Genomic DNA, 18,676 nt, shown 5'->3' on the forward strand with positions numbered 1-18,676 from the left:
TCAGTTAGATTATGATCTTTTTTGGTGGTACTAGGGATTAAAGCCAAGGGTTCTCTACCTCCAAGCTACATGTACAGGCTTTTATTATTATTACTTTAAGAAAATTAAAATATTTTCTTGCTAAGCTGCCTAGGCTGGTTTCAAAACTTCAGTCCTCCTATTAGCTCGAATTGTAGGTGTGCACCACTGCACCTGGATAGCTCCATTATAATCTTATGGGATCACTGTCATATATGTGATCTGTTGCTGATTAGAATCTCATGTGACTAACGTATGTATGAAATGGTGAATTTGAGCCATTTAATGCTCCAATAGCAGTGTAAGAAAGTTCCTATTGCTCCAAATTATCATAAATATTTGATAATAATTTTGCTGACTGGTTAGTGGGTAATAGTTTTCAATATTGTCTGAGTTGCATTTCCTTATTTCCTAAAGAGTTAGAGCACCTTCGTATGTATATTGGCTATTTAAATGTCATCTGTTGTGAAGTGCTTGTATTTTTTCCTTTATTTTGTAGGACATAGATCAAACCCAGGCCTTTCTCATGCTAGGCAAACACTCTACTACTGAGCTGTAAACCCTATGCATACCCCCATCTTCTTCTATTAGGGTTTTGATACTTTTCTTCCTATTGAAGGGTTAGGCGTTCTTCGTATATTCTGTATATGAATCATTTTGTCATATGTGTCACATCCATCTCCACTTCTGCAACTTAATTTTTTTCTTCTTTGAGGTGGCTTTTGATGAATCTTAGTTACATGTAGTTAAAGTGTGGTACCCCTTCCCTGTATGATTAATAACTTATGTATTCTATTTAAGAAGTCTTTTTTCTACCTAAGGTCATAAAAATACATGTTTACATTACCAGAACTTTAATAAATATGTTTAGTTAATAGGTATGAAAGCCTGCAAGTATTGATTTTTATGTTGAATATGAAGTAGGGATTGAGGTTGAATTTTTTTTTCATATAGGTGTCTTTAATTGTTCAGTATCATTCATCCACTTTACCCCAATTCTCCACTGTCTACACTCTCCCATACTCTAATGTCACTTGTTGTAAGACAAGGGTATAAATGATCTTGCTTCTGAACAATCTAATCTGTTCCATTGATATATTTCTCTATCCTTATGCCAATATATTAATTTCTGCAGGTTTATAATAAATTATAACAATTAGAGGAGCAAGTACTTGTGCTTCTTTAAAGATTATGTTACTGATTTTCTTAACCTTTTGAATCTCCTATGTTATTTTTAAATTATCTTGTCAATACAGGCTGCTTAATTTGATTGTAATTTTGCTAACTTCTTGTGGGGAATTAACATAGCCCTTCAGAAAATATTAAATCTGATAATCACAAAAATAGTATCTTGTTCTTAGAACTTCAATTTCTCTTAAGAGTATATTTCATGATGGGACACATTCTGACAGATTAATTGTTAGATGATTTTGTCCTTATTTGAACATCATAAAGAATACATACACAAACCTAGATAATATTAGATAATCACATACTGTGGCCCACTGTGGCCTGTTATTGCATACTATTTTATAGTAAACTTGAGGGTCTTCTTATTTTATATTATTTAGTCCAAACTACATGATATTTTATTCTATTATAAGAGCTATTATTTGAAAATTTTATTTCTTAGCTTTGTAGCTGGTACATAAAAATGAAAGTTTACTTTTCATGAATTCAAATAATTTATCTGTATGACAGGTGTATCTTGTATTGGAGCATTATTCTGGTGTCTCTAGATAAGCTAAATTAATAGTATGCACACACAAATAGAGACATTTAAAAATACATTTACTATAAGGGAATTGGTTCATGCATTTATGGAGGCTAAGGCATCCAAAATCTGTATTTGACAAGTTGGAGACCTATAATTATATAGTTCCAGTCTGAGTCTTAAAGCCAGAGTGAGGCACTTTCTTGAGAGCTCATGGTCTGAGTTCCAGTGAGAGTCATAATCCAAATGCAGAAGACTGACATCTCACTTCAAATACAATCAAACAGAGAAAAATTTCTTTATTACTCAGTCTTTAAGTCTATTCAGATCTCTAGTAGATTAGATGAGGCCACCCACATTGGAGAGGGCATGTTGCTGTACTAATTAATTTTGCCAATTTAAATGTTTATTTTTAACTAGAATAACCCTCAGATACTCAGACACAATATATAACCAAATATCTAGGTACCTAAAATCAGCTATCACAAGGCACAATAAGATTAACTACAAATTACTTTCTTCCTTTCAAATTCTACAACTAAAAATATAAAATCTGTTGATTTTAACAAAAGTAACTGTTTAAGAAAATGCTCATATCAAAGAATAATGGTTAAACAATAATGAGTTAATTATTTATCTCAGCAAGTTAGCAAAAGAACAGAAAAACAGAAGAAATAATAAAAATGAAGCAGAAATAAATGAAACATTCAATTGATATCAATGAAGTCAAGAGATGATTCTTGGAAAAATTAATAAGATAGATAAACTTCTGAGGTACTAAATCAAGAAATAGATGGACATACAAGTAACTAATATTAGCAATGAGAGAAGGGAGTTAATTATAGCTTTTAAGACTTATTTATTATATAAGAGGCTATAATGTTTTGTTAACGTTAAATGTTTTTGCAATAACTTTTTTTCAAGGAAAGTCCACTCAGGAAATGGTAAATCCTAAATCATAAGCCATTCATTAATTGGTATTCGTTGGTTTCATAGTGGGTCCATGATCCAGATATGAGGGAGAATGTTGTGCTAAATATTGAGAGTTTAAATGAAAGAGTCAACTTCATGCTTTTTCTTTGTAGGCTGACTTTAATTACCAACAGAATTTTAAAAATAACTATGAGATTATTAAAGATTTCAGGGATTTTTTTGTTTATTTCTTGGTCATTGGTACTGATATCCTTTTAATACCATGTCATAAAACGTTTAATACTTGCATTCAGTTATCAAGTACTGATAAGTCACCTAATATATAATAGGCAATGTTACTTATGGTATTTCGTATAGCCAAAAAAAAAAAAAAGGGTTCAGCATTATTATATGATGACAGTGAGCAACATATAACATTATAAAACTTGAGTAGCATCTACTTAAAAAAGCATCTGTATGATTTGTGTAGTAGTATGTTTTTTTCAGAGGCACCTTTATTGCTGGGATTTTTTACCTGGTGGCAGTATTAATTGGCTTCAAAGTATCCATGATTTTTTTAATTGTACACAAATACACACACACAGACACACACACACACACACACACACACACACACACACACACACACTTTTTGGTTTTAGGAAGAAGAGTACTCAATGGCTGTGGGCTCACTTGGTCCAGCCAAAGCCCACTGAAGAGCTGAGGAGGTTGTGGTGACAAAGTCAAAAAGAAGCTTCTGGTGACCAGTTTCACAGAAGTTGTTCCACGTTATTATTGCATAGGGAAGCCTTTTATGCATAGTCTGTTACCTAGTAAATTTAGCTGAGGGCCATAATAATCCGGTGAGCAAGCAACACACTTACAAGTGGCATCCAATGGGCTGAAAGTTCACTGGCAAAAAGCAGAAAGAAAAGGAACACAATGTGCACGTGAGAGTAGCCAGGTTACCATGGTGATGGGGCGGGTTGTGGTTGGTGTTCCGAACCACAAATATACAGACCAGTGAGTGGAGCCCTATGATCCTGCGCAAAGGAAAGTAGGCTTATTTCCAGCTTACATGCCCAACAAATGGCCTTTTCACATATTTTCAAAAGATCCAAAAAATATATGAAAAAATACACCCATTAGATAGACTATGCCTGACACGTAGTTGAGATGATAGAAACCAAAGCAGATGTATATTAAGTGCTAAATAAATTTATGTCTTGATTTTCAAAGTTTTTAAAAATATTCTACACATTAGGAAATTATTTTCTCTTTCTGCTGATACTAGTGTTTATCTTTGACAAGAGAGAGAGAGAGAGAGAGAGAGAGAGAGAGAGAGAGAGAGATGCCCCTAATATGAAGAGAGAAAATCAAAAGATCTTAAAAATTTTTCAGCTGTCTCTAATTCTTTTTGGTAAGAATAACAGGAGAGGGCTGGGGATGTGGCTCAAGCGGTAGCGCGCTCGCCTGCCATGTGTGCGGCCCGGGTTCAATTCTCAGCACCACATACAAACAAAGATGTTGTGTCTGCCGATAAATAATAAATATTAAAAAAAAATCTCTCTCTCTTTCCCTCTCTCACTCTCTCTTTCAAAAAAATTTTTAAAAAAAGAATAACAGGAGACATTTTTATTCAATGGGGAAATAAAAGCATTCATACTGAAATGTAGGCTACTTTAAGTTCCTTTAGGAATTTGCTATTTGGAAAATAGGAGATTTTTTACCTTTATATATTTTTAAATGTTCAGTATAGTGACTCTGAAAATTTTGCATAAAGTATAGGAAAGAGAATACCAAAGTGTTCAAAAGTACTTACATAAATATTAAACCAAGAAATGATGGGTGTTTAGGTGGGGGGCAATTTATAGGATAAAGTTGACTTACCATAAATATAATATTTTCATAAGAATAAAAATGAGACTTGGAAAAAATCAATATGAAAGAGAAATTTGACTTAATGAAAAACTGCTTTCCTCAATTTTATTTATTTGTTTTGCAAAATGTGATAACTATATTTTTTATAGTTAGTCATAATTTTAATTCTTTTTTGGAAGGTCTTAATTACAGAGCATGGTGACCTGGGTAATAGTCAGTTTTTAGATCCAAGAAACAAAATTTCCTTTAAGTTTGATCACTTATAGAAAGAAGCAAAGTGACCCTCAACCAGAGGAAGTAGATGGAGGTTTGAAGTCTTGGAGAGAATCCTATGACAATGCTTTAAGAGCCTATGTGAAAGATCATTATTCCAATGGCTTCTGTACTGTTAAGTAACTGTCTGCCTATTTCATTATCAGAGTGTTATATTTCTTACATTTACCTTATCACTTGGGAACTTTGGCCAACCAAACATCACTTCTTTCTTAGTTATGGTCTCTGTATTTTATTCCCTAAATCTTTTTTTTTATATTTTTTAGTTGTCAGTGGGCATTTATTTATTTATTTATTTGTGTTGCTGAGAATCAAACCCAGTTCCTCACACATACTACAAGCGTTCTACCACTGAGCCACAACCACAGCCCCCTAAACCATTTTTGAACGGAGTATAAATATATGAAAAATTTCTTTATAAAATCACAATGCATAATAATTTTAAATTTCTATATGTTCTATTTCATATTTATCTTATTTACTTATGAAAAATATTGCCTTCCTTCAAAAATTAAGTTTTTAAATAATTTAACATAGACTTAGGAAAAAATGTTAAAATTGTTGGGAGATCTATTGTCCACATTTGTGTCTTTTTGGCATAGGCATTTATATAAAAAAAATTACTTCTGCATAGTTAAGATATTTTTCACTAGATAATCAAAACTGTTTTGAAATAAACACTTTTAGAAATCCAGAGTAATTTTATTTTTATTTTTTACTATCTCTTGGGCTCTAACAGATAAATTTGGCTCTAACATGATTTCCCCTTTATAATATTGTGACAAGAAAGATATGTATAGAATGTTTAATTTTTTATTTGTTTGTTTGTTTGTTTTGGTGGTGCTGTGAATTGAACCTAGGGTTTTGTGCATGTGAAACAAGAACTCTACCAGCTGAGCTGTAACACCAGCCTCAGAATGTTTAATAATTTTTTATTATTGTATTTTAAACTTATATCAATTAATAAAATCATGATGTTTTGAAATAGGTATACACTGTGGAATGTCTAAATTGAGCTAATTAACATTCTCATTTTTTAATGAGAATGCTGAAAATCTAATCTCTAAGCAATTCTCAAAAACAATACATTAACTTGAATATTTAAAATATGTGATGATGATGAGTTAAATGGCAATATAGAAAGTTAGTTAAGAGCACTTACATTTAAACTTTAATAACTGGTATTCGTCTTAGCCCTGCCACCTAACTAGCTGTGTGACCTTAGGTAAATGACTTAATAGTTTTATGTCTGTTTTCTCATTTGAAATGGAAATAGTTCTTACCACATAGTATTGATGTGAAGATTAAATGAGTTAATGATGCATTTACAGTGCTTAAAACAGTGGCACAACATAAGCCCTGCCTAAATGGTAGATAACATTATTATTTTATTTATTTATTTGTTTGTTTGTTTGTTTGTTTGTTTAATAAAGGAGAAAACCCATCTTGGTGGATACCAGTACAGAATTCTTTTTGGAACCCAGTATTGCAGTGGGAGACTTGATACACTTCCTTTTAGAAATTGGCTTTTCGTTCCTAAATATACTTTCAATTTGTCATTTGTTATCTATTCAAAGTTTGTCATTCCCCATTCTTAATTTGGAGAGTTTCAATGGCAAATAACCTCAGGGATCTTTTTTCATTTCTCTTTGCTATCAAATGAGCAACAAAGTGCTGGAATTTTTCTAATGGTGTCTACTGTACACTAGTTTTCTATATTCTTAGCTGTCTTGCTTAGTAATCTATTTTAGTAATTTCAACTCATTATTAACTATCACATTTTCTATGTGGCATTTTTCAGACAATTCTTATTTGTCCTAGATGGGCATCTAATCCCCAACGTTTTATTAGGTGTGAGTCTGACATAAAATCTTTTTCTCTTCCCTCCACACTGAAAAACTTTTCTCTTATACTTGAATTTGAGAAAGAAAGGTTCTTACTCTTGGTTTCATACTATCCTGTGTACTTTAAGACAATTTTATATGACTTTGTTTTTTCTTCTTATATAGTTCTCATTACTTAGAAATGTTCTTATTTTTCCTGTACTTAATGGAGATAAAACTTTAATCATGATAATTCCTCTGAGTTGTTTCTGTTCATCTTGCTGTTTCTCCTCTGTTTTCTTCCTTACCCTCCAAATCATTGGGCCTTCTTCCCCTACTAGTGCCATGTTCTCATTACTCATCCACTTATGAGCCTTTGAATTTTACTTTAGTCTCCATCCTATAGAAAGTGCTCTCTGAGAGTATTAATGGTTCCTGAATCACTTGATCCAGTGAACATTTTTGTGGTCCTTGACTTCTACTGCTGTTTCATACTGAGCCCAGAAAATAGAAATGATATTTTGCTTAGACTTCCATTATCAATACCTATTAATTCTTTTTACTTTGTCTCTAATTTTCTAATATCCAAAAACTTTTAAAATACACTTGAAAGTTCATAGCCCACTAAACATAGGGAAAGTAACACAGACTTAGTGTTAGAAAAACAATGTGTTTTGGTTTTATCTTCACCACTTATTCTCTTAAGAGACCTTGGACAGTGAACTAACTTCAGCTTTACCTTTTGTGGATAATAAACATGCCTTTTCTTTTATTTTGTTGTAGATTTTCCCAGTTTTATTCGAGCAAATAGAAAATAATATGGGAAAACATATTATGTGAACTCTAAAATTCAATGGCTTCTTTGCATTCCTCTAGTAATTGTTTCCATTTATTTATACTGTAAGGAAGAGTTGGTGTTTCTGTAACTACTGGCTAGACATTTCCATCTAGATTTCCCAGTTTGTCATTGATACCACCATCTTCCAATCATTCAGATGTACAAATACTTTGGCCCTTCCTTTTTTTTTGTTTGTCCATTTGTTTGTTTAACCTTTTAGTTACAATATATTGCTAAACTTATGCATTATGTCTGGAACCCTTCCTTTTCATTACCATTTGATACTACCCTAGATTATGACCTAAATTAATTTATGTGGTCTTCTAACCAGCCTCCAGCTTTTCTTCCCTTTTTTCCTGTATAGCAGAATTGGTCATTCTCCAAAAATAATAGTGCTGGTCATATTCTCCCAATATAATAGTTTTGGTCATGTTGTTTTACTATCTTTCTGCTTCCTGTAGAATGAAATCTAAAGTTTTTACTTATATATACTACTGTATGTTCTAAATCTACCATTTTGTCTCCCACTAGTCTACTTTACACATACCCTGTAACCTGAAGACCTAATTGACATTCACTTAACAAACCCTTGATTTCATGCCTGAACTGTTTACTGGTCTTTATTCTCAGTCTCTGCTTATCAGAATCTTATCTGCTTTGTAAAGCTCAGCTTAAATGGAAACCTCCATTAAACTCTAAGCCAGGAGCAATATTTTCCTCTATTCATTGTACCTCTGTCTCTGTTAGAATTTAACAGAATTTAGGGCTGGGGTTGTGGCTCAGAGGTAGAGTGCTTGCCTAGCATGTGCAGGGCACTGGGTTCGATCTTCAGCACCACATAAAAAGAATAAAATATGGGTATTGTGTCCACTACAACTAAATATATATATATATATATATATATATATATATATATATATATATATATATATAAAGAATTTAACAGGATCTGGTTGTGAGTGCTATGTTTTGCTTATTCTATCTGTCTCAAGGATTTAACACACTGCTTATGTGCATTGTCTGGCGTTTAGATTAATTGTGTATTTCTAGTTTGATTTTTCCCCCAATAGGTTTATTCTAAAACTATAGATGTGCAACAGACTATCATGGCATGTATTGAAAGCCACCAGTTTCAGCCTAAAAACTTTTGGTAAGAAATAGATATTCTCTTCTGTTTGCATCTAATTATTTTGTAGAGAAATCAGCAATTTTTATCCATTTTGAGAATTTTTTTTTGCTGCAAACTGCACAGCAGTTAATTCAGATACCAGATCAGGTGATAAGGAGATGGAGACAATACAAATAGAGAAAAAGCATGGGCCCTGACAAGGGATGGACAACCCAGAGCCAGTTCACTATGTTCATTATATAGGTTTTAACCTCAAAAGGATTTATTGTAAGAAAGTTTCTTAAAGATAAACAGAACCAAAGTGGAGGGTATAAACAGCTCAATTAGAACTATCAGCTTGTGCCCATAATTCTCCACCTGTGGACAACTGTCATTAGAACCCAAGGTTAAGAACTGATAAGTCCCTGGCTAGCATGGAATTTCCCTTTGAACAGGGCATCACCACAGCACCTGGACAGTTTTAAATCTAGGCCTTTGCACAGAGAGTTCCCAGGAGGGACAGCTCAAGGATTATATAGTTCATTCACTGCTCCCAACATTTATTAATTTACATATATCCTAGTCTTTTTTATTTTTGAGACAGGATTTCACTAGGTTGCTGACGGTCTTGCTAAATTCCTGAGGTTAGCCTTGCACTTCTAATCCTCCTGCCTCAGCAAGGTAATTTTTTTATTTACAAGATTTTAGCTCTCCATCTATGAATTTAGACATTATTTAGATTCCTTCCAATTCTAATTTGGTTTGGGTTTTTTGTTTTGTTTTGTTTTGTTTTGTTTTCTCTCCAATATGTGAGACTGAACCAAGGGGTGCTTTACCACTGAGCTACATCCCTAGTTCTTGTTATTATTATTATTTTTTTTTTAATTTTGAGACAGGGTCTCACAAAGATGCTGAGGCTGGTCTTGAACTTGTAGTCCTTCTGTCTTAGTCTTGTGAGTTACTGAGATTACAAGAATGTGTCACCATACCCAGCTCCAATTCTAAGATTCTATAGCCATATCTTTTTAAAAACTACTTTTATATTGAGTGGGAACAAATGATTAATATAAAGTGCCCAGTTGAAATTATTGAATTTTACTTGGGTAAGGGTTAGTAATATTTGAGTTGATTATGTAACTCAGCAGCCTGTCCATTTTCAGAAGAACATACCATGAACAGAATGGGCATGGTTCACTTCAAAGCAAACTAAGAAAAAGTGGAAATCCAGATAATTTAGAAAAGGTTTATGGTCAGGCCACTTAGTTCCAGACTAGGTTTGAGTATGCCTTGGGTTTAACAAATTGGGAATGACTGGTCCCCTCCTCCCCAACCCCTCAAAAATTTTTTTCAACTTTTTGGCCTCAGTGGTAAATCACCTCTTTCTTGTACCTACTGCTGATTCTGCAGCACTGTATGTGTATGTTTTAATAGGAATGGTCATTGGAGATCAGAGTGGAAGTTCACTATTACACCACCTACAGCCCAGGTGGTTGGAGTACTCAGGATTCAGGTAAGATTCAAACATGTTCATTGATCATGGTAAAAAAGTTTACATTTTTGGTTTGGGAGTATGACTCAGTGCTTGCCAAATATGCATAAGACCCTGGGTTCAATCTCCAGCACTGCCTAAATAAATAAAACTTCACATTTTAAAATAAACATGCGAGTTGGTCATTGTTGTAGAATTAAAATAAGTACTAAATTATATGTAGATGCAAAGAGAGGTGGATGGAAGTGAGTAGAATTAAAAGCTTTCCTGGGGAGGGAGTTAAACAGAGATCTATTTGGGGTTGATAAAGATAATTATGTAGAGAATACTATTTGCTGGTTATTTTCTTTTTTTATGTGGTGCTGAGGAGCGAACTCAGTGCCTCACACGTGCGAGGCAAGCTCTCTATTGCTGAGCCACAACCACAGCCCTGTTTCATACTTGTGTGTGTGTTCGGAGGCGGGGTGCTGGGGATTGAACCCAGGGTCTTATACATGCAAGGCAAACACTCTACCAACTAAGCTATATCCCCAGCCCTATACATATACACTTTTTAATACAGAATGTCTGGTCACACTTTGAGAGAAGGCTTACTTCATTTTTATTATCCTTTAAAAGTCACAATGAAAATTATTTGAAAGAGACAGTAAGATATTTAGGCCTACAAGACACAGTGGCACACACCTGTAATCCCAGTGGCTCAGGAGACTGAGATAGGAGGATCTAGAGTTCAAAGCTAGCCTCAGCAAAATCAAGGCTCTAAAAAATTCAGTGATTTATTTTATTAGCTACAGGGTCTTGCTGATTTCTTAGGGCCTTGCTAAATTGCTGAGTCTGACTTTGAACTCAAGATCCTTCTGCCTCACATTCCAGAGTTCCTGGGATTACAAGCATGTGCCGCTGCATCTGGCCTATGTCACACTTATTTTTATAGTGTATTTTCCCATCAAATATTTGGTTTTCAGTGATTTTCTTTTAAATCCCAATTAGGTTTTTCCTGCCAGTCAGATCTATGTACCTCCTGCATATTGATGATATTTGTATGGCCTTGTCTCACATATTAAGTATTAGGATCCATTAAAACTCCTTGGTTTTCAAAAAGAAACTAATTTTCCAGCTTTTTATTATTTTTAATATTTCTAAAGTGGGATCTTATTTATCTTTGTAGTCATAATGTCTGGCCCAGTGCCTGGAATCAAAAACATAAATGTTTTTTGTTTTTTTGTTTTTATTTGTTTTTAAATATTTTTTAATTGTTCATGGACTTTATTTTATTTATTTTTATGTGGTGCTGAGGATTGAACCCAGTGCTTCATGCATGCTAGGTGAGCACGCTACCACTGAGCCACAGTCCCACACAAATGTTTTTTGAACTTAAATTTTATCTGGTAAGGAAAGAGGTTTTGTTTCTTTTTTCTTTTGTACAAGATTGAACTCAGGTTCACTTTACCAATGAACTATATCCAGCCCTTTTTATTTTTTGAGACAAGGTCTCATTAAGTTGCTAATACTGGCCTCAAATTTTCCATCCTCTTGCATTAGCCTCTCAAGTCACTGGGATTACAGGAATGCACCAACAAGCCCAAAGAATTCTTAAATTGGGCTGGGGTTGTGGCTCAGTGGTAGAGCACTCGCCTAGCACGTGTGAGGCCCTGGGTTCGATCCCCAGCACCACATAAAAATAAATAAAATAAAGATATTGTGTCCAACTACAACTAAAAAATAAATATTAAAAAAAAGAATTCTTAAACTTAAACATTCTGTGAATTTTATGTTAATACCACTATGAATTATCATTGATTGTATTAATTATTCAGAATTGCTAAACATGGATTGTCAACTTAAAAGATAGCTTAAAGCATGAATCTGTGCATTAAGTAATAGGATTCTATATGAACTAAACATAAGCATAAACTTGATCAAATACTTCATCACACAGGTTCACTATTATGAAGATGGCAATATTCAGTTGGTTAGTCATCAAGATGTACAAGATTTAGTAACTGTTTGGGTGAGTATACAATATTTAATGTCTTTTTCACTTTTGTCTTTTTTACTTTAAAATATTTTGTTTTGCTCTGGAGTGCAATCCATCCATTATTTGTTTTTGTTTTGTTTGTTTGTTTAGTTATATATGACAATAGAATGTATTTTGACTTTTACGTACCTGGAGTATAAATTCCCATTCTTGTGGTTGTATATGATGTGGAGTTACACTGGTCGTGTATTCATATATGAACATAGGAAAGTTATGTCTGATTTATTCTACTATCTTTCCCATTCTTAACTCTCCTCCCTTCCCCCTATTCCCAGTCCACTTCCTCCTCCAATTCAGTGAACCTCTGCCCACCCCCCCAGTTGTGAGTCAGCATCCACATATCAGAACACTTGGCCTTTCATTTTTTGGTATTGGCTTATCTCACTTAGCATGTTAGTCTCCAGTTCCATCCATTTACTGGCAAATACCATAAATTCATTCTTCTTTATGGCTGAGTATTATTCCATTATGTATATGTACTGTGTTTTCTTTATCCATTAATTTGTTGAAGTGCACCTAGGTTGGTTCCATAGCTTAGTTATTGTGAATTGAGCTGCCATGAACATTGATGTGGCCATGTCACTCTAGTATGCTGATTTTAAGTCATCTGGAACATTGCTGAGGAGTGGGATAACTGGGTCAAATGATGGTTCCATTCCAAGTTTTCTTAGGAATCTCCATACTGCCTTCCAGAGTGGTTGTACCAATTTGCAGTCCCAACAGCAATGTATGAGTATACCTTTTTCCCCACTAGGGACTGAACCCAGGAGGAGCACTTAACCACTGAATCATATCCCCACCCCCACCCCCTTTTTTTTTGAGACACCATCTCGATAAGTTGCTTAGGGCCTTGCTGAGTCTGGCCTCAAACTTGTGATCCTTCTGCCTCTGCCTTCCAGGTTGCTGGGATTATAGGCATGCACCACCACATATAGCAACATAGAAACATTTTTTTGTGGGTGATAACTAACTTTCCAAAGCAAAAGAAAAAAAATAAAAAGAATAACATTAATTTATGTCTTCACAAATTGTGTAATATCTGCCTTAATAAAAGACAGCTGGATTCTCATATCAGCTTCATACAGTCTGTAACCCTCACAGTGGTAAAGTCACTGCACATCATGAAGTTTGTATGAAACTGTATTGTAGAAGCATGAGAGTAAGAGTTGAAAAGGCAGGGCTGGGGTTGTGGCTCAGTGGTAGAGCATTTGCCTAGAATGTGTGAGGCACCAGGTTTGATTCCTGGCACCACATACAATAAACAAATAAAATAAAGGTATTGTGTCCATTTACAACTAAAAGAAATATTTAAAAAAAAGAGTGGAAAAGGCAGACATCAAGCTGGAATGTAACTCAGTGGCAGAGCACTTGCTTAGCAAGCAAAGGTCCTGGGGTGCGGCCCTCGGGGCATTGTTCATTTCATCTGTTTTTAAATATTTATTTTAGTTGTAGTTGAACACAACACATTTAAGTTCTGCACCTTGCCACCTTGCTCCTGGATAATATGATCTTTTATAGTTATCATTTGAACATTTTTCTTCTTAAAATTTATAGAAACAAATGTTAAGCTAGCAATATAAATTCATTTTCTCTTCTTTCTGATACTATTTTTGTGTGTATATATATATTGTATTTTACAAAAATTATGCTTTTACATGTATAGTCTCAACATAAATATAAAAAACAAGAGTCATTTGCAAATGATGTATTTCAACAAATATTAAAGATAAAAAGCAGATGGAGAAAGAGTGAAGGATATGGTGGGAAACTGGAAACAAATGTTTGCCTTGCACACAGGGCAATGACAGCAACAAGGAAATCACTTTTAATACAGGTTCTGAGTTCAGTATTTACAGGCAGCTGATAGCAAACACATTTGGATAGAAATTGTGGGTAAATTGAAAGGTATGTTTGTTAAAATAATGCAGAGAAATGAACTAAATAGAGTTAAAGCTCGAAGAAAAATGAATGTGCTCCCTGGAGCTGCATAACCCATATTCACATAGACAAAGTAATGTAAGCAGATTATTGACATGCCCTCTCCAAATCAAATTACAGACATAGCAGGGAAAACAAGCTATGTTAGCATTCTGTAACAGAATACAAGTGTTATCATACCAAAAAAAGACCTCCATTTAAAGGTAGGCATTGGGAAGAAAGGTCCCTGGAAGGGAAGTGATGATGATAATTGCGTTTCACAGAGGGGAACTACACTAATCTGTGTCAAAAAAGTTAGGAACAAATGTATTAGGAGTGTAATAGAAATCCATTATTTAGTGTATTTTCACAATCTCTCATGAATGACTCCCAAATCCTAAGAGCTATAAAAATGAGATTTCTTACCCCACCCCCAATGCATTGCATATAAAATTTACGTAATCTTAATTCACTTGCTGACAAAATTTGACCAAAATAATATGAAGCTAATGTTTCCTTTTGTTTATCACACTTGCTATGGATATTCATGCTTTCTGTTTCAGAAATATTTGTTGATTTTAATTATAGAGCCTGCTCCAAATCTACAGAAGATGTTACATATTCTATAGTATATAGTGTCTTTATGGTAATGTTTTCATAGTATCTAAATCATTCTAATTTCAAAATACATTTAACTTCAAAAGGGTTTGTAACAGGAAAGATGGATAAATATAAGTGAATATGTACTTGCATGGAAAAACAAACACCAAATTTAAGTGGAACTTAACATTTGCAAGGAAAGGAAGGAGAACGTGATACAAGTGTTACATTGGAGATTTATTAAATTGGGCGATGTTCACGTTTATTTATTATATTAATTTATATTCCTTCTCTCTAATAGTTCCAAATGATAGAAATTACCCCCAAAGAACTTAAGAATAGTGATGTAACCATACCCAGAGTACATGGAGGTGATGTGGCAGTTTAAATGCTTTAAATATTTTTGGTCATATCAGAAGACAATAGACAAGTGACTTCATTTTGATAAATTAAGAAGTTATACACACATGTTATTTTGAGGTGTGGATAATTAAATATACAAAAAGTAAGCTGGATGTCATTGCTTTTAAGAATTAGTAGTGCAATCAATCAATAAGTACATGAAAAAATGCTCACCATAGCTAGCAGTCAGAGAAATGCAAATCAAAACTACCCTAAGATACCATCTCACTCCAGTAAGATTGGCAGCCATTAGGAAGTCAAACAACAATAAGTGCTGGAGAGGATGCGGGGAAAAGGGCACTCTTGTTCATTGCTGGTGGGACTGCAAATTGGTGCAGCCAATTTGGAAAGCAGTATGGAGATTTCTTGGAAAGTTGGGAATGGAACCACCATTTGACCCAGCTATTCCCCTTCTAGGTCTATTCCCTAAAGACCTAATAAGAGCATGCTACAGGGACACTGCTACATCGATGTTCATAGCAGCACAATTCATGATAGCAAAATTGTGGAATCAGCCTAGATGCCCTTCAATAGATGAATGGATAAAAAAAATGTGGCATTAATACACAATGGAGTATTACTCTGCATTAAAAAATGACAAAATCATAGAATTTGGAGGGAAATGGATGGCATTAGAGCATATTATGCTAAGTGGAGGTAGTCAATCTTTGAAAAACAAATACCAAATGACTCCTTTGATATAAGGGGAGTAAACAAGGACAGGGTAGGGACGAAGAGCTTGAGAAGAAGATTTACATTAAACAGGGATGAGAGGTGGGAGGGAAAGGGAGTGAGAAGGGAAATCGCATGGAAATGGAAGGCGATCCTCAGGGTTATACAAAATGACATATAAGAGGAAAGGAGGGGTAAGACAAGATAATACAAATGGAAGAAATGATTTACAGTAGAAGGGGTAGAGAGAGAAAAGGGGAGGGGAGGGGAGGGGAGGGGAGGGGGGATAGTAGAGAATAGGACAGACAGCAGAATACATCAGACACTAGAAACGCAATTTGTCAATCAATGGAAGGGTAACTGATGTGATACAGCAATCTGTATACGGGGTAAAGGTGGGAGTTCATAACCCGCTTGAATCAAACTGTGAAATATGATGTATTAAGAACTATGTAATGTTTTGAACAACCAACAATAAAAAAAAGAGAATTAGTAGTGGACTTGGAAGAGTAGAGTTACTTTTAAACATATTACTTTGATAATAAATTTAAAATGTAGTTTTAAAAAATGAACATTGATGTCTTTCAGATACATAGATGAATAACACTAATTTTTATTATTTTTGAGAAAGCTTCTATTCTTTGTAGTAAAATGGGATTTATTATGTTGTCATGGTTTAAGGAAAATGAATACTGTAAGAATAGGTGAAAGTGGCAAATGTGACATTGCTGGGTACTGTGTAATTCATTTTAGATATGCATGTGTCTGTGTCTTATGTTAATAATATGTTTTTAGTTTCTCTACAGCTACATAGAATGTAGTGCATTTGCAAATAAATACAAATTCCTCCCATTTAAAAATACAAACTCCTTCTACATAGAAATACGTTAATACTTTCTCTGAAACTTAGGTAATCCAAATTATTGCTGAATACTACTAATATATACATACATTTTACCCTACACTAAAGCCTTTTGGTTATACATACCACTGTACAAGTTTTTTTTTTTTTTTCTTGTCATTGTTGTCATTTTCTTTGATCATCAAAAAAATCAAGTTTCTTCCAAATCATCATTTCTAGGGTTTGTTGACATCTAATAAAATTCTTAGCATTTATCATAATTTGAACTTCATATTTCATGAGACATGTGTATTACAATTTCAGGAATTATATAAGTAAATTTAGGCATCCTGCTCTTCTGCATTCTCCCCCTGGATACAGTCTGGAATCCTTCTTGATGACTTTATGTCTAGCATGTCAATCTTCATGAAATAACAATTTATCTTCTGATTCTTATTATTTAAAATTCTGAGGCCCAGTTCAGCTGCAATTTTAATCATGATACCTCCCTTGATCACACTAACATATTTGGAGATGTTTTTGCAATTTGGAGCAAAGAGAAGAGAATTTGAGTTGGTCTCTGAGATCACCTGAAATTATGTAAATGATGTAAGCTTTAGAGGACAATTGTGAGGTGGATAACATATACTGGCTATTGAAGAATGGTAGGAACCACTCTGTAGCAATGACTTTGTGCAGGAGTTAACAGTATTTCAGTTTTCTTGTTTCTAGGGAGAAAAAGCAGAATATGCCTCACTATGGAAATAACCACATCCTATCACCAGGGTCAGGTGATAGACCCCTAAACAGTAAACCTTTTAGTTTTGGAATTTCAGCTATGGTATGACAGAAGGTGAAATTCAGTCTACTGAAACTAATGGTCATAGGTCTCAGAAAGAAAAACATGAAGTTCACTTGAATTCTGATCCTGAGCATAGACTTGGCCCTTTCTAATTCTTTTCCCCTCTAGAGAGTTTGTTATTAAAGCTCTTTATGAGTAAAGAAGGTTTGAAAAAGTTATATGTTTACATATAAACCCATAAAAACAGCATACTACAGGGACACAGACACATCAATGTTTATTGCAGCACAATTCAGAATAGCTAAACTGTGGAGCCAACCTTGATGTCTTTCAGTGGATGAATGGATAAAATAATGTGGCATTTATAAACAATGGAATATTACTCAGCACTAAAAAAGAATAAGATCATGGCATTTTCAAGGAAATGGATGGCATTAGAGCAGAGTATGCTAAGTGAAGTTAGCCAATCCCCAAAAAAACAAATGCTGAATGTTTTCTCTGATATAAGGGGGGTGACTCAGGATGGGATAAGGAGGGAGAGCATGGGAGGAAAATTACCTCTAGATAGGGAGGAGGGGTGGGAGGGAAGGGGAGGGGGGAATAGCATGGATGGTGGAAGGAGAACCTCATCATTGTACAAAGTTCATGTATGAAGATGTGAATTTGGTGTCAGCATGTCTTGTATACGAAGATAGGATAAATTGTGGTATAGAGGTGTATTAAGAATTGTAATGCAAATAATAATAATAAAAATAATAGAGCTTATGTAAAAAAATATAAAAAATTTAAATGAAAAAAAATAGTAGTTTGGATTTTCTAGAACTATGTGATCCTAGTTATCACATTTGATACTAGTTGTGAATATCATTTTAATTCAGCTTTGATCATTTATCTCTTCAACCCTTCTATTCAATATTTTAATGATGGATGTTTAATATAACTAAGTTATATTAACTAAGTTTAGGAAAATTAATGCTTTATTTTCACGGTTAAGAAACAAGAAGACTACATGTAAACAGATTCCTTGGTCTAGTTTATTTTTGCAAATGGTTTAGGTTTAATTCTGCGAACACAAAAATATGCCAAATATTAATGTTAGATATAACATTAATATAGGTGCATTGATAGATGAGAGATCCATCTATTGATAAATGAATGAAGAAAGCAAAAGAAAAGAAGGAAGGAAAGAAGATACTAATAACCATCGTCCAATAATAATTTGCATGGTTCCTTTTTAAAATTTTTGGTACCCAGTTGTTCCTATAATTCAGGCTTCTTTTAGTTGTTTTCAACTAATTTATTTCTCATTTTCTCTATTTGCCAGATCACTAAGGGAAATACTACCCAG

At 33.9% G+C, this 18,676-nt stretch overlaps 1 non-coding gene across 1 annotated transcript; it reads left to right on the plus strand.

The window, feature by feature from the left end:
- Positions 1–11,660: 11,660 nt before the first annotated feature.
- Positions 11,661–11,733, plus strand: Trnaa-agc (transfer RNA alanine (anticodon AGC)). Its single transcript has one exon. It is a non-coding gene; the product is annotated as a tRNA-Ala (tRNA).
- Positions 11,734–18,676: the final 6,943 nt, after the last annotated feature.

Source organism: Urocitellus parryii, unplaced genomic scaffold (genome assembly GCF_045843805.1).
Source record: "Urocitellus parryii isolate mUroPar1 unplaced genomic scaffold, mUroPar1.hap1 Scaffold_71, whole genome shotgun sequence".
Lineage (NCBI taxonomy): Eukaryota > Metazoa > Chordata > Mammalia > Rodentia > Sciuridae > Urocitellus > Urocitellus parryii.